This window comes from Miscanthus floridulus, chromosome 2 (assembly GCF_019320115.1).
Source record: "Miscanthus floridulus cultivar M001 chromosome 2, ASM1932011v1, whole genome shotgun sequence".
In the NCBI taxonomy this organism is placed as follows: Eukaryota; Viridiplantae; Streptophyta; class Magnoliopsida; order Poales; family Poaceae; genus Miscanthus; species Miscanthus floridulus.
This window is the reverse complement of record NC_089581.1, coordinates 158955113-158971611: the sequence shown is the minus strand read 5'-3', so window position 1 is coordinate 158971611 and position 16499 is coordinate 158955113. Positions and strand designations below refer to the sequence as shown.

Sequence of the window (16499 nt, the reverse complement as noted above, 5' to 3'; positions counted from 1 at the left end):
ATAGCAATCACTTTATTAACCAATAACATCCAGTTACCAATTTAGATTTAGCATATCCCATACCATCCAGATAACCATCATTGTTCCATAATAATTACTACGATGCCGTAGCTCGAGTCAAGTGCTCACTATCTAGGAGCAATGGCGATTCGAATTGATTCCTAACCAGCTGGTGATTTATTCCTCACACAAACCATACTTCCCCTGCTAGGGTAGCTTAGATCACCAAGGACACTATTCAGGTAGCCGCGGGACAATCTAGAGCCACAGTACCTAGGGACCGCCCGACTACCAGGAATCAGGGCGCACCTGCCCTTGGGCTCACTCTTCGCGTTCCTGTCATACCCCCATCAGCACCAATACGCGCACCTGTGTAGATTCTGGCCCAAATAGTGTCACTAGCTTCACAGTCAAAAGGTACTTTATTCGGCCAGCTAAATATGAGGCATGCGTTCAACATGACAAGAGGGACGAGCAACGATCGGTCCTTAATCGACATAGACGGAAACTAACAGCACCCTAGAACCCTGTCTGGTTGCCTCCAACTTTTTCCATCCGGTCTCCAATTATCCATTACACATGGTTAATTCCAGGATATCATTCTTTCCATAGCTAAATTCTTCCAGTAACCACCTATAAATGTAGGTGACCGGATATCACCGATTGCTACCGGTCTAAGCAAGGCTAAGCAGTTATTCGATCCTGACCTAACAGGGTAAAAGGTAATAAGGTAGGCAAGGAATAGTAATAAATGCATCAACGGTTTTAGTTAACTCCTACAACTTAATGCAACAATATATAAACTCATATATATAGAAAGAATTGCTTTTATAAAGTAGGAGACTTAGAATGCTCCGGGGCTTGCCTCGTTCGAACGAACTAGGTTGATGATCCACGCACTCGGGCAAGTTCCTCTCCCGGCTCCTCTTCCTCTGGCACCTCCTGTGCCTGGACTCCTTGTGGATCTATCCTGGTCTGCTCTTCCTGAACTACTGCTAGCAACTCCTTCTGTGATCTTGTATGATGTAGATGTATGAGTGCTAATGCATAGGTGCATCGAAGAGATGACATGTAATGATCATGATACATGAAATGTAGATGAACATGTTTAACTTTATTGGACATAGTAGAAGTAAAGCCCTTCTACAAGGTAGCCAACATCGTCCAAGAACATGTACTACTATACTACTATAACCACTGTACTAACATGCCAAGTCACCACAGCAATCTAAGATGCTTCAAAGATACACCAAGGCAAACATTATTAACTAATCATGCATTAAAGAAGATTATTTTATTTCATTTTAAACTAGGGCTACAACAGCAACATATATTTCTGGTCCTCATAAAAATCTAAGAAAATTACAGTAGCATAGTACTACTCTAAGTAGACTACCATAAAATTTTCATGGCATTTAGATAAGTAAAATAGCCTACACAAAAATGACAAGCTAGGGTTAATAATTAAGCATGAAAATACTTTGTACTATGAAAAGTGTCAAACAACAGATGTAATATTTTTCCTATGTTCTATACAATAAATAATCACTGCACAAAAATTACAATACACATGTTTTATACAATTTTTTCTCTCTATATAAAATAACAAAAATCATCAATTAATGGCACTTGAACTACACATCAATATTTCTCTATAGAACATGCATGACATATATTTTTCTACAAAGTACATCTCAAGAATAGATCAAGCAACTTGGAATCATATTTTTCTGATGTATATCCTATTTATTAGACATTTTCTAAGAAATTAGCATTTATTCAATTTAAATTAAGCTACACAGAAAAGTATCACAATTTTGACATGCAATATTTTTAACAGATAGATCTAGTCACAAGAAACCTAGCAAAACTTATTTCAACAAATTTGGAGCCATTTTGAGCAAGTTATAAATTTCCAAAGCATTTAAATAGAAATATGAAATTCATTTCTTAAATTCTTTCTGAAAATCCATGTTCAAAACTGCTAGATCCACCCGGATCTCCACCCAGGCTTGCACCCTGCGGCTGACAGTGGCCCCCGCGGGTCAGCCGGCCCCAGTTGCTAGCCTCACGGGATAGGGGAGGCGGCGGACCGCCGAGATCTCGCCGACGGCGAGGTCTCAGGCCAGGTGAAGGTGTCCGGCGTGCTTCCCACCCTCGTACAAACCCAGCGGTGCTCGTGGCATGGGCCAAAGAGCACGGGAAGCCGGCCACTGCCGTGCATGGCGGAGCGACGGCGCGGGTCGTCGCCGGTGAGGCGTCCTCGGCCATGGCACGGTGAGAGGAGGTGCTCGGGATACTCAGCGACACAGTGCGGTGCTCGTGCGCGAGAAAGGGAGGCGGGAGAGGAAGCGGAGCGGGGCTGTCCGCGCGGAGCCAAGCTCTGGCGAGGAAGAGCTCACTCTGGAGAGGAATTTCTAGCCGAAGAAGACTTACCACTGCGAACTGACGCGAGCACCGGTTGCGCGAGGTGGAGGCGGTGCTCAGGGCAAGACGGAGCTAGCCCTGGCGAACTGGAGCGGCCGGAACGGCCAACGCCGGAGAGCAAGCTGGTGCGGGCGGTGGCGGAGGCGAGCGCTGCTGCTGCTGTCCGAGTGAGAGGCAGGGGGTTCGGAGTGCAGCGCCAGGGTGCGGTCGGCCGAGCCTTGAAGGCAGCGCGGCTGGTCAGGCAGGCCGGTGGTGCCGCGCGACGAACTCGCCGGCGCATGGCTGCCACGCGGCGTGCGCGCTCTGACGCTGGTTGGAGCGTGGGCGCGGATGAACGGACGGCGGCGCGGAGGCAGGCCGGGCCTGGCCTGTGTGGCTGGGCCGAAAAGGAGGCGTCGGCCCATTTAAGGTATAAATGATCTTTTTCAATTTCTTTTCTCTCCCAATTTCATTCAAACGAATTTTTGAACTTTTTCAAAGCAGTTTCAAACTTTAGCCCAAAAATAAAAGTTTCTCAAAAATTTATTCTCTACAACTTTGCTTTTATGACCCAAGTCAAATTCCAAATAGATTTTGAATTACAAAATAAAACTCAATATTAATTCAAAACCCAAATTTTGAAGAATTATTTTTAAAAGCAAAATTTGGCCAAAATTTAAATATAAACTTTGCTACAAATTGTATCCTAAATATTTATAAGCTATCTTAGTGATCAAACCAAGAAATCATATCACCCAAACATGAGCATGGCATTTCAATTAGTTTAAACATGATGAATTTTAATTTAATTTTAGCACCACATGAAATGACACTTCCTTTCTTTAGAATAGGAATGCATAGACGCTGCTTATGCATAATGAAATGATGATTATGCTCATGAGATGGAATGTTAATGCATGCTTAACACCGAGGTGTTACAAGCCCTCCCCACTTATAAGAATCTCGTCCTGAGATTTTGAGTTACGAACCATTTGTTATAAAAATCCTTATAAGCGTTTTGCAGATATTCTCCTGTTTCCCATGTCGCATCACCATCATCGTGATGACTCCACTGTATCTTATATGTTCTCACCACTTTATTCCGAGTGACTCGGTCCTTAGTGTCCAAAACTCGAACCGGTTGCTCACTGGTATTCCAAGTCTGATTTGAGCTGAATGCTCTGAGGTTCTATTCTCTCTTTCGGAAACACGCAAGCACTTCTTCAACTGTGATACATGGAAGACTGGGAAGATCGAACCCATCTCTTCTGGTAACTGTAACTTATAAGCCGCGTGACCCTTCTTCTCTATGATCTTGTACGGTCCTACAAATCTAGGAGCAAGTTTTCTCTTTACTCCAAACCATTGTACTTTTCTTATTGGAGTAACCTTCAGATAAACGTAGTCACCTACCTCAAACTCAAGCGGTCTCCTTCTCTTATCGGCATAACTCTTCTAGCGTGACTATGCCGCTTTCATATTTTGTTGGATAATACGGACCTTTTTCTCAGCCTCGTCAACAAAATCAATTCCGTAAAACCTTTTTTCTCCAGGCTCAACCCAATTCAATGGTGTCCTACATTTCCTGCCATACAATGCTTTCAAATGGAGCCATCTTGATACACTCTTGGTAACTGTTGTTGTAAGCGAACTCTGCCAAAGGTAACCATGATTCCCATGAACCCTTAGACGATAACACATAAGCTCTAAGCATATCTTCAAGAACATCATTAACTCGCTCTGTCTGCCCATCTGTCTATGGGTGGTAAGCTGTACTCCGAATCAAGCTAGTACCCAAACCTTTATGAAGATGCTCCCAAAAATAAGCAGGTAAACTATGACCCACGGTCAGACACGATAGTCTTTGGTATACCATGTAATCGGACAATCTCTGCAATGTACTTCTCAGCATACTGAGGTGGTCGAAATGTTGTTTTGACTGGTAAAAAGTGAGCTGATTTGGTAAGGTGATCTACAATTACACAAATCGAATCATTCCCCTTTGGTGTGGTGGGGAAAACCGGTGATAAAATCCATACTTATATCATCCTATTTCCAATCTGGTACTGACAATGGTTGCAACATTCCTGCGGGTCTCATGTGAAGAGCTTTCACTCTACAAGACATGTCGCAACGAGCAACATACGCTGCAATCTCCTTCTTCATCTTCGTCCACCAATAACTGAGGTCTCAATTCTTGGTACATTTTGTTACTTCCAGGATGGATAGACAGCTTAGAGTGATGAGCTTCATCCATCAATTTGTTCTTGAGCTCTCGATCTTTAGGTACAACCCTGACGGTCCTTAAACCATAACACTCCTTGTTCATCCACTCTAAAGTGCTTGGACGGTTCTTTCTTTATTTTCTCCTTGATATGTAATATTCCCTTATCTGTTTTCTGACCCTCAATGATCTTGCTTTCCAAGGTACAACTAACCTGGATATTATGCAACACAGCAGGATACAACAAATTGAACCCATCTTCAAACAATGGTTGCACAACAAGAGAATGTGACTTCATAGTTAAGGCATCTGCCATTACATTTGCCTTTCCCGGATGATAGTGCACATTCAGATTATAATCCTTTATTAGCTCTAACCATCTTCTTTGTCGCATATTCAACTCAGACTGAGTAAATATGTACTTGAGACTCTTATAATCTGTAAAGATATTGTACACTATTCTCAAGCAAGTAGTGTCTCCAAATCTTTAGAGCATGCACAACGGCCGCAAGCTCTAAATCGTGCGTAGGATAGTTAACCTCATGCTTCCTCAACTGACGTGAGGCATAAGCAACAAAATGTGTCTCCTCACCGTGTGATCTCATCCACAAGAAAGGATATGCAGTTAGAGAGAGGGTTAGTAGTGAACGTGTTAGCGTTAGGATGCCACCCGAACGAGCATGTCCTTTGGGTAGTCGACTGTTCCTCTGAACAGTTGCCTCTTCGTGTAAACAAACATCTTTTCACTCTATATATATATATATATATATATATATATATATATATATATATATATATATATAGAACTACTATCCTGTAGCTGGCTACAGAATAACTTATTCTGTAGCCACTTTGAGTTATGATAATTACTATGTTAATTTACGAGATTATAGTAACTCTTTACTAAGTGGTTTAATATAACGTTATGGTAAATATCCCCATGTGTTATAGTAACCCAACTATCGTAAATATGTATTGACATTATGGTAAATTAGTATATAAAATTATAGTAAATGGAGGTGGCTACAGAATAACTTATTTTGTAGCCGGCTACTGAATAGCCTCTCCCTATATATATATATATATATATATATATATATATATATATATATATATATATATATATATATATATGAGAGATCAATGAAAGTAACTGTTGTTCTCAAAACCTCTATTCATTTACATTCACATTCAAGACATCATTTACCTCTCCTTGAGTCGGCAGCGCACGGTTAGTTGAACACTTATATGCACCGGATCCAGATCGTACGATCGTGCATAGGTCGGTATAAAATGGGCACGATCTCCACCACCCGTCACGCGGTCCTGCCTGCCTGCCGAGAATTGTCGAGTGCCACCTGGTTCGATGGCGCGCGCGGCAGCTGGGGTCTCGCCGTCTCGGCTCGATCGGGAGCAACATGGTGTGGTGCCGTGGTGTTTGTTATCCAGATGTAAGTTGGAACTGCCAGGTTAGGTGCTAGGTGGCGTTGGAATTGAACAGAGGCCAAGAATTTCCACAGCAGAGAATAGTGGCAGCAGGTAGCACAACGTAACCTAACGGCAGAGTTCACTGTCTCTAGCTCCATGGAATATGATTGTCACTAGTGTAGTACGTATAAAATCTCACCGAGTTCAGTGTAAAAATGGTGATCGGTCACTCACTCTCTGGCTTTCAAGAATTTCGCACATCGATCAAGCTTTTGAGCAAGGCCATACAACGGTGGACAGTGTGCCAATGACCAGACCACATGCAGGTGCGCTACGGTGCGTGGAGTAGACTCGAAGGAAACGCTGTTCACATTGCAAGGGGCCATATTAACTGTAGATCTACAAAGGCGGCGCCCAATTTATCTGGCTGCTAGCTGGCCAAGGTTGCCTTCGGCCCTTCACTAGTTTCACTTCACTTCACGCGATCGAGCTGCGTCGTCAGACAACGGTGGAACAGTGTGCCAATGACCAGACCACATGCAGGTGCAGCTACGGTGCGTGGAGGAGTAGACTCGAAGGAAACGCTGTTCACATTGCAAGGGGCCATATTAACTGTAGATCTACAAAGGCGGCGCCCAAGTTATCTGGCTGCTGGCCAAGGTTGCCTTCGGCCCTTCACTAGTTTCACTTAACTTCACGCGATCGAGCTGCGTCGTCAGACCTCGGCACCCATTTATAGACGCCTGCGTTCCACTCCTTGCTCCCACCCATCCACATCTTCTCCTTCCTCAACAACTCCGAACAAGTGGTAGAGCTAGATGGAGATCCAAGCACGACTGCTACTGGTGGCCGTTTTCGGCATTGTGATAGCGATAGGTTTCGCCAATGCCGTGCAAGGAGAGACAGCAACGCCGGTTGTTGTTGGCTTGGCCAAGTGCTCCGATTGCGCCAGGAGGAACATGAACGCTGAGGCAGCTTTCAAAGGTAGTTTAAACAAGCCCAAACCTGTCAGTGTCGTGATATAGTAGTAGACAGTTTGGCTGGCTAGTCAAGTGATTTGTCTGTCGTTTACTTTCCCCAGGTCTTCAGGTGGCCGTGAAGTGCAGGAACAGCAAGGGCGAGTACGAGAGCACGGCCGTGGGACAGGTGGGCAAGTCCTGGCGCCTTCAGCGTCCCGCTGGCGGCTGACGTCGTTGGCGAGGACGGGGAGCTCAAGTCCGAATGCTTCGCGCAGCTCCACAGCTCGTCGAGTGCGCCGTGCCCCGGGCAGGAGCCGTCCAAGATCGTCGCGGCTGCCACCCGGTGGCCACGACGGCACCGAGAAGACGTTCGTTGCGATCGGCGGCAAGGTCTACCGCTCGTCGCCCGAGTGCGCTTCGGCTTTCCTTTGCCACCCTTTCTTCCACAGCGTTATGCACCATCACCATCACGTAGGAATCCACACGCCTGTGGTTATCCCTCACCTGCCTGATCACGGCCACGGCCATTCCATTCCGCCTGTCACCAATGAGCCGCCGGCGGTAGGCGTTCCTGAGCACAAACCGGCGCCGGTGCCCGTGCCGGAGCACGAGCCTCCGTCGACGGCCACCGCGCCGTCGCCGCCGCCGGTGTATTCGCCAGCCGAAGCCAACCCCCATCTACCACCCGCCGGCGCAGCGCGACGCTGTCACTGGCCCGTAGCTCTTCAAGAAGCTGCTCCCGTTCTTCAAGAAGTTGTTGCCTTTCTTTCCTCCTGCCGCGATGGAGACTCAGCACTAGAATGTTTGGTCAGTGTTTTCATGGTTTTTGCAGGTTATGCAGTTTCCTCAGAATAAGGCTGTGACATTGATAAGTTCAGCATGAAGGTTGGGTCAGTTTAAGAGTGTGTGTTCTATTCTATCTATTGGGGATAGTTGAACCTTGTGCAACTTCCTGTGAACTGTTTTTATTTAGTAGAGCTCTGCAAGAAGTTGGGAATATTAAATTATGACTGCAGTCAACAGAAGCATGCTATTTTTCCTATTGAACCTCGCATATTCAACCCAATTACCCGAAAGTCTAAAATGGGTAAAGGTGGGAAATGTACAACACTTACATATCTTAGCGACAAAAAATGATCCGATTTTAGAGTTGATCTCAAATGATCAAATGGAGTTCACTATTGCATAGCACTCATCAAGACGATCAGATTACATGCGGAACATCTAATTTAGACACTGCCCCTGAACAACTGCTGCAAAAGCCTGTCATTATAGAAACATGTTGTTCCATGTTATCTATGTACTGAACTAGAGAATGATATGAACGTCCAAACTTCAAAGTGGTGCGCGGTACTTCATGAAACCAAACTCTCATGGAGATTTTATCCAGAGGAGAGTGTAAGGGCAGTCTCAGTGCGAGTTTGTCAATGAAAATTTTATGAGAGTTTTATGGCATTAAAACAAACTTCAACTTATACACCTTTTATGTATGTTTCCTCTAGAACAGTAAGGTGATCCCTCTTTGACCTTAAAACAAACTTATATACCTTTTATGTATGTTCTCTTTTTCATATGTTTTTTGTTTTGATAGAAACTTGAAGAACTTAGTGCAAAATCTTTTAATTTAATTCGCACACAACTCTATTAATATCTAACCCATAGACTAACAAAAAACAATACTTGTGCTGCATATTATTTATGAACAGCTAATCAGTAGACTTTATCGCATGTATCCTTCTCTCAGGACATCATCCATATTATATATTCTCTTAGAGTCCTTTGATTGTACCTACATTAAAGAATACGAGTAAGAATGTAAGATACCAGTTGTTTCGTAAGAATGTAAGATACCAGCAGTATCTGAAACGCAGCACCACTTTAAAAAAATAACCGAAGTAACACATCAGCCAACCTTCCTATGCAGAAATATTGCCGCATCAATAGTTCCTTCAGCGTAGATTGAACGACCACAAACATTGTGCTGGAACTCAAATGAAACACTAAAAGAACACAATTAAATCAACAAAGATGAAAAAATAGCATGCTTCAAATTGCTCTGATGTATTAGCAAGACTATAAAAATATCCATGATTGAGTATAATTACTTTATTGGCAGTATCATCAATTTTCAGGAGAATGGTCATTACCTGTCATCAGGAGAAGTGAGATGATACAGATGGAATGCATGCCCTTGAATGTGTTCTTCAGGGACACCCACCATCTCAAGCTGCTGTTCAGGATCTCTAATCTTAACCATCTGTCAGCACAGGACGTAAGAAGCATAATATAGTAAGATTTATGTTTCCTTTTGAGGATAAAAACATGTAACACAATATAGTAATAGAAAGCGGGGTGGGTGGGGGGGGGGGGGGGGGGGGCAGTAAACACAACTCCGACAAAAAAAACATGGACCGCATATTGTAAAAATATGGAACAATTTTTCCCATGGAAATCCACAATTGTTCAATCAGTTATGTACATAGGATATATTGTTAGAGGCATCCTACTTAAATTCCACCTGATGATTGTAAGGAACCACCCTTTTTTAGTCAAATTCTACAGTGCTTTTCTTAGAATTCTTCAAACCATTTAGCCTCATATCAACAGAATACTTGGTTATTATCTATAATTGCTATTTCCTTCGATCACAAATGTAAGTCCATCTAGGTTTGTCCAAAGTCAAACTTTTCTAACTTCGTCTATAAAGGTATATTATCATTGAAAAAGTGAAAAGAGCATGTATTATGAAAGTATTTTCAAGGTGAAACTAGTAATGCCAATCTTGTTTTGTCAATTTATACAAAAAAAATAGATTTGATGGTGAAAGTTCAAAAAGTTTAACTTAGGACAAACCTAGATGCTTATATTTACGATCCAAGGAAGTATTTCAGTATCTGCAATTTGAAAATGATATGTCAAGAGTTCATGAGAACAACAAAAGAAATTTACAAGGAAGAGATCTTGATCCATGAAAATATCGTGGTAGGTTCAACTGCATTAATGTGTTTTCCAGAGCACAAACAGCTTTTCTCTCATAACCGGAATAATTGAAGTAAAGTTTTCAAGCACAAAAGATAAAGCATACCCGGTTCATGTCATATGACACACCTAGTTTCTCAAAACAAGCAATCACGTCTTTAGCTGTACCAGATGTGTCCAGCTTGCCAGCTTGATGGGATTCTAAAACCTGGAAAAAGGAATCCTGACACTCAGAATTACAGGTATTGGCAGATGGTATGACCACATATCAAAATTTAGCATTTTAAGTCTCAGGCCAGACAATTGATTGAAGAACCTACAAAGAAGCTTAAATCACTGAGCATCCTTCCACAAGACATGTGTCAAGATTGAGAGATGATATATTGCTGGTCCATTAGAAGTTTAAATCCTTAAACACAATGAACCATCACTCTGAACTTTTAATTCATATGGAAACACTCAAGTTAGAATTGTACCTCTAAATGATAGCCTGAAAAGGCCCCTGGAAACTGCTCGGCCATGATTTTCATTGCAGCAACAAATGCAACCACCTGATTGAAGAATGAAAGAAAACTATACAGGTTATCCATGTTTTCAACATTTGAAGTATAATAATGAAAACTAACAGTTTTAAACTTATTGAGATAGATAGTTCTTTTTTAGCATACCTGTTTACCCATCTGTGGAGATATTAGTGCATAACTTTTTTAATCTTGCACTGACTTGTAGAGCAAATGCTTGTTCCCACCAGTTGTGCCCATCACAAATGGCAAGCCAAGCTTGCAATAGAGCTCAGAATTAGCTGCATAATGCAAGAGTCTCATTTTTTGTTTCAAATGAGAAGAATAGTGCAGGATTGAATAGAGTATTCAAAACAATAAAAAAAAAGGAGACACATTGAAGGTAGAAAAAACGATAAAAAAAATCTGCAATTTGCTTTCAGAAGTAAAAGCAAGAGTTCAAGGCTTTCAGCAATAATGAACTAAATTTGATAGCTTCCTAGATTTTCTACTTGAAATTTGACAGGCATAAAAATATATTTTTCTTATAATTGTTGTTATCCTGCCATGTAAGAACTGAAATGTAATCATTAGCATGAACCTAACAAAAAATGTACAGCAAAATTCCTGAATATACATTTTGATGTGAACATAGCAGCAAAATGATGTTATAACAGCATGTTTAGTAATTAGCACAAACTAGCAATTCTCAAACTGCAATATCATGATTGTGTAGGCTAAAGTGATCATAACATGTACTAAGAACTTTATATATCGTATTGAGAAAATAAAAAGGCTAAACTGTTTACAGTTCACAGAATCAGGTGCTGTGTAGTCCACAACAATGCCATCTGGGAATTCATCAGCGACAGATGAAAGAACATCTTCTCTCGCAGAACAACCATATATCCGAATGTCTGTTTGTCCAACTTGTATTGTTTTTTCAACCTTCTCTATACTACTGAATGAAACAGGGAACTAGGTGAAGGCCCCTCAGAGCAGCAGCCTCAGCGACAGATAACCCCATTTTACCAGTGCAGCCATTCACCTAAATAATGGAACAAATGAAAAGACTACATAACAAAAGGATCAGGTCCCTTCAATTAAGCAAGATAGTCTTTCTTCCTTCTTTTTCAAACGTTCTCCTCTTTTTTTAATATATATAATCAGTAGGGGCCTGTCCACTCCTGTTTCCTCCAAAAAAAAAGGAGACAGAAGAAATCTGAACAGCTATTCTACATCGAAATTGTACCCAATTGCTCAAATAAAACATTGACATTTAGCATAGCATTATTCAATGTGAGACCTGGGAATTTTTGAAAAGTTTTGATAATAGAACTGTTACAATATGAAGCAAGAACAGTGGATAATAGCTTCCAATGTAAAATATTAAACAAGTTGCCCACCTCTTACAAATGGGCATAGTTGATCAGGTATGCTTATGTATTTTCCTTTCCAACTCCTTTTCTTTATGATTGCATAAAATTCTTATACAGTTTTGATATATCCAACGACCCAGAAAAGTTTCTATCAGCATAAGATATTGTTGAGCAGGATTTTTGTTGACTGAAAAGGAAATTCACGAATATTTGCAGCTTTGCGCTTGCTTTATGCGAATTATAGATGCAAGCACGATAGCCAAAGAAGCCACCTTTGCATCCAGGGAAGCCAGCTTCATATTTGACAAACTTACTTATACTTTTACCCGAATATGCATCAACTAACCAGAAATCTAGCTTGTGTGGTATGCGCGTTGTGGAACCAGGTTAAGTATATGGTGTTGTGCATTCTCAGTTAAACTCTCCCAGGAAAGAGTAACAGAAAATCTGAAAGCGAAGCTTGACTCATGATCAACCCCAAATAAAAACATTTTTACATAATAACGAGACAGTGTTGCTCCAGAAAATATGTACTGCTGACGATGCTGTCCTAGAAAATGTACATCTCGTGAGCCGTGAGCACATTTGGTCAGGCATTAGGTTCTGTGCAGAATCATCTTCCAAAGATTGTAGAGTGCAAAAGACACATCTGAATCCAAATGTAAAATGATTTCAACACTCTGATCCCCTCCAAAAGGCAGTCCAAGCCACCGGCGGGGCCTAGGACAACAGGTAACCCCGCTGTGGCCATTACATCGAGCAAGTAGGTGCTATGTGGAAACCATTGCGCAGAACAACAGAGCCAGTAATTTCGCCCTAAACAAACTGAGCCAGTAATCTCCATAGCAGCGTTTCATCGAACAGGTTTTGCAGCACATTGGAGGCGGCCGGCGGAATGCGTACCAGAATCGGGAAGGAGACGCTCTCCGGAGGCGCAGCTGACTCCAGAGCGGCCGCCGGTGCCGCGGCGCTAACATAGTGCGGTGCGGCAGCTCCGCCGAGGCAACCCCGTCTCGGCCAACTCAAGGGGCGCGAGAAGGTGGTGCGGGGTGGCCGCAACGAGAGCATTTCTACTACAGCAGCGGATAGTTTCGAGTTTCGACTTTCGACCACGGCGCGGCTTAGAGCTGAGAGAAGGGTACCGGATAGGGACGAGCCAGGTTAGACGAACGGTTATCTCCAGTCGAACCGGGCTGGATCCTACTAGCTCCTATGTTGCATGTTTATCCGGCTCTGGCACTTTACCACGCTACTAGTATATTTGTCCGTGCTAATACTACGGGTCATGAAGTTCAAAATTAATTATATTAAATTTGAAGTACTTCATTAAGATTCAATAAAAACATATTTTTGTAGCTCAAAAAATTGAAGCGACTGCACAGTCACAAAGCATAGATGTACTTTTGTCACAAAAGTTAGAATTCAATCTCGTTTTATAAAAAATTATATAAAATGACAAATATGAATGTATTTATTCTCATACTTTTTGAAAAAAATTGAGGGAATCCCAACTATTGAAACAAAAGACACCTATGGGATATGGATATATCTCATATTTTTTGAGCAATCGAAATACAATTTTTTGAGTTCTCATGACTTGCACTACATATTCCCTCCCCACCCGCCTTGTACAGAAGACATTGTCCATGTACATTGCAAATAAGATTGCAAAAGATCAATATGTGCAACCCAATGTACCAACAACAACTAATTTTAACAGTTTTAAAAAAAATTAACCATGACACCGGACCACATGTATACGACACACCGGACAACAACGATAAGCTAGGTACTATGTATCCTCCTCCAGGATGGAACCTTAATTATAGAAGTCAGTGACTTTCTGAAGTGGATCTTCAACTTTCAGCAAACAAACAAAAAAATATGTGTTTGTTAGCATATCTGGACAGGAGACCACAAGTTGTTGACGACACACGAAGAGTAGCAAGTGTAGTTCGACCTGCTTGCTTAGCTACTGAAGTATAAAACTATTAGTAACTACGAAGTGCGCTAGTAACTAATGTCGATGTTTAGAAGAATAACCTACACTCGATTAACCACTAAGGTATATCTCCAACCTGAAATATTGTACCACACACTAAATAAAAAGTTAGAAGCCAAGATTCATATGCATTCTCTCTTATACTTCAGGTTTATGTCAGCTATTGGTTGATCCTAGATCAATACCTAGCTGCTAGCTCATAGTGGGTGAGTGAAATCAAAAGTTAAGAGTATAATAAAGGACAAACAACAGTTTGGAGAACGTAGCTATAAACATTGTTTTATATCCACCGGCAACATCACAGAATATTTATGGTACTACTATGAATAACAGTAGCAGGAAAAGAGTTTCAGAATCCGACCTATCAGTTTTCGGCTTAAAGATAAATTCAATAACTTTTGAAGACATGATAAGCCTCCCAGCGTTATAACCAGCAATATCATTGGCAATTAGGAGCAATTTCTGCAATATAAAATTAAGCCATGTATGTGCAATTATAGTTCCTTCAGGAAGGAGAAAAATAACCCAAATCACTCTGTAGAAAAGAACGGTTTTTGGATGTGGGCATATACCTTGACCTGGTTTTGAACATCCTTGATGTAGTCTAAGGCCAGATCCAGCATGTCGGCAGTGTTGGTTTTCTACAGTCATCAATAAAACCAGACGCACAATAACCGGTCGTCAGTTTGTCTACCTTGCGTTGTTTTGTTCAATCAGGGGTGGAAAGGGAAAAAATCTTGTGACATTTCACTGTTGGGCATGAGCTCCTGTAGCTTCCGTATCCGCTCGCTGATCTTCATCCTCCTCACCTGACAACTGACAACGATATGAATCAGTTTCAAGTTTTTTCCTTTCTTTCTTTTTTTTGGATTGGACTGAGAAACCAAGCGAGAATTTAAGAGTAGCAGCTAGGAATGCAGCTGGTGCTGGCCGCAGGGCACGAACCCGCTCGGTGATGCTACGCGGATCTATCATACCCCGTACCACAGAATATATGGGCCTCGATATAATGGGCTGTAGGCCTTGTGGGTTTGTGCTGGCGACAATGAGCGGTGGCTATAGGAGAGAAGCCAGAGACGGAGAAAAAAAATAGAAAATATCCAGAAACACGAACGGGTCAGGAAGGTGTTCTTCCTCCTCGCGATTGAGATCATATCCTCTGATTTTCTCCTATGATAGCTCACGTCATCGGATTGATCTCACCAGCGGCCACGGGTTGTGACAGTGGTATCAGAGATGACTTTCCTCGGTGTGGGTGGTGGGCAGCGTCAGCTCCTACTTCGATGCTGGTTATCGGTTTCTTCTTCGTCTGGACCAGCGGTGGCGCGACCTGGTGGCGCGTCGACGGCAGATCCAGTTGTCCAGCTCGACGGCTTCATCGATTCGGCAAGCCCATCCTCCTCAGCTCCAGTCGGCACTCCAGCGGCAATCGGCTCGGGCTCCATTTCGTTCGCAACGGATTTCCTTCCTCGGTGCGGCAGCGACTCCTTCACCGAGCGTGTGCTGCAGTGGCGGCTTATACTCTAGGTGGCGTGTGGTGGCGGTAGACCTTCAAATCGATGCTCGATGGGTGGGCGGCTTCCACTCGAGGCACTCTGACAGCCGGCTGCGGTGACTACCACAAGTACCTACGCGTGGCATCGACGTACTTCCTCAGCTTCCCTATTGTGGGCTAGCTGCGTGATTGAGGTCTCTTCTCTGAGCATCCATCTGGGTACAGGGGGAGTTGCTACACCTTGGAGCCGATTTCGAGTGAGGGTGGCCTTGGTTTGCTTCAGCGAGCACCTGCTGTGTGTTTTGCCCCCAGGTGTTTGTGGAAATGTCACAGCAAGAGAGTCGACGCCCAGTGCTTGATTTTCTGTCTCATTCAGAAGCGGTTTGGGATGAGGAACTGCAACATACATTTGACGACCAGCATGGTTTACTGAAGGAGCTAGCTCAAGGTGGAGAGCGTCATGTTGGTGAGAACAAGTTCATGGTCAAGGGACCCATGGATGAGCCCACTCTTGACACTGGTGCTCCTATCCTCTTGGAGCTAGGCATGGCTTCCAGTCGATGTGATGTATGACGAAATGCCTCAGCTGGATGTGGTTGGGGATGTTGCACTGTTGCATAACCTTGACTCACAGGATGCATTAGTTTAGCACGAAGCTCAGTTTGATGAGTCCTTGGTTTCGGACAACAGAGCAATAGTTGATCTTGTCATCAATGATTTGATCCCTCATGACAGTGACATGGATACTACAGATAAATTGTTCAATGATATGCCGCTTGAGGTAAGATGGGATGAGGAGAGGCAATCTGACATTGGCACGCATGAAAGCCTGTTGCAACACCTAAGCTTGAGTTTGGATGATGAGCTAACAAAGCACATGGTCAAGCTCAATGCCAGTGTAGTGCTTACTCCTGTCAGCACCTCATGTCTTCTCAACCAATGTATGAATGCTGCAGACCAAGTATTTAATGAGTTTCTACAAGGGGAAGAGTCATGGGACAGTTTATTGGAGTTATTAGCTCATTGGAGAGTGTTCGATTGGCATGGACAACAAACCAATTGCCGAGCCAGTCTCTTTCAAGGCTCCGATGGCTAGGGGAGTTGTTTGATGAAAACCATGTATGGGA

At 42.8% G+C, this 16499-nt stretch overlaps 2 pseudogenes; one reads left to right on the top strand and one right to left on the bottom strand.

Annotated features, from left to right (window-relative positions):
- The first annotated feature begins 6794 nt into the window (after positions 1 to 6794).
- LOC136540313 (proline-rich protein 4-like) lies at positions 6795 to 8147 on the top strand (annotated as a pseudogene).
- A 580-nt stretch (positions 8148 to 8727) lies between these two features.
- LOC136540312 (probable 4-hydroxy-tetrahydrodipicolinate reductase 2, chloroplastic) lies at positions 8728 to 12988 on the bottom strand (annotated as a pseudogene).
- Between the last annotated feature and the right edge of the window lie 3511 nt (positions 12989 to 16499).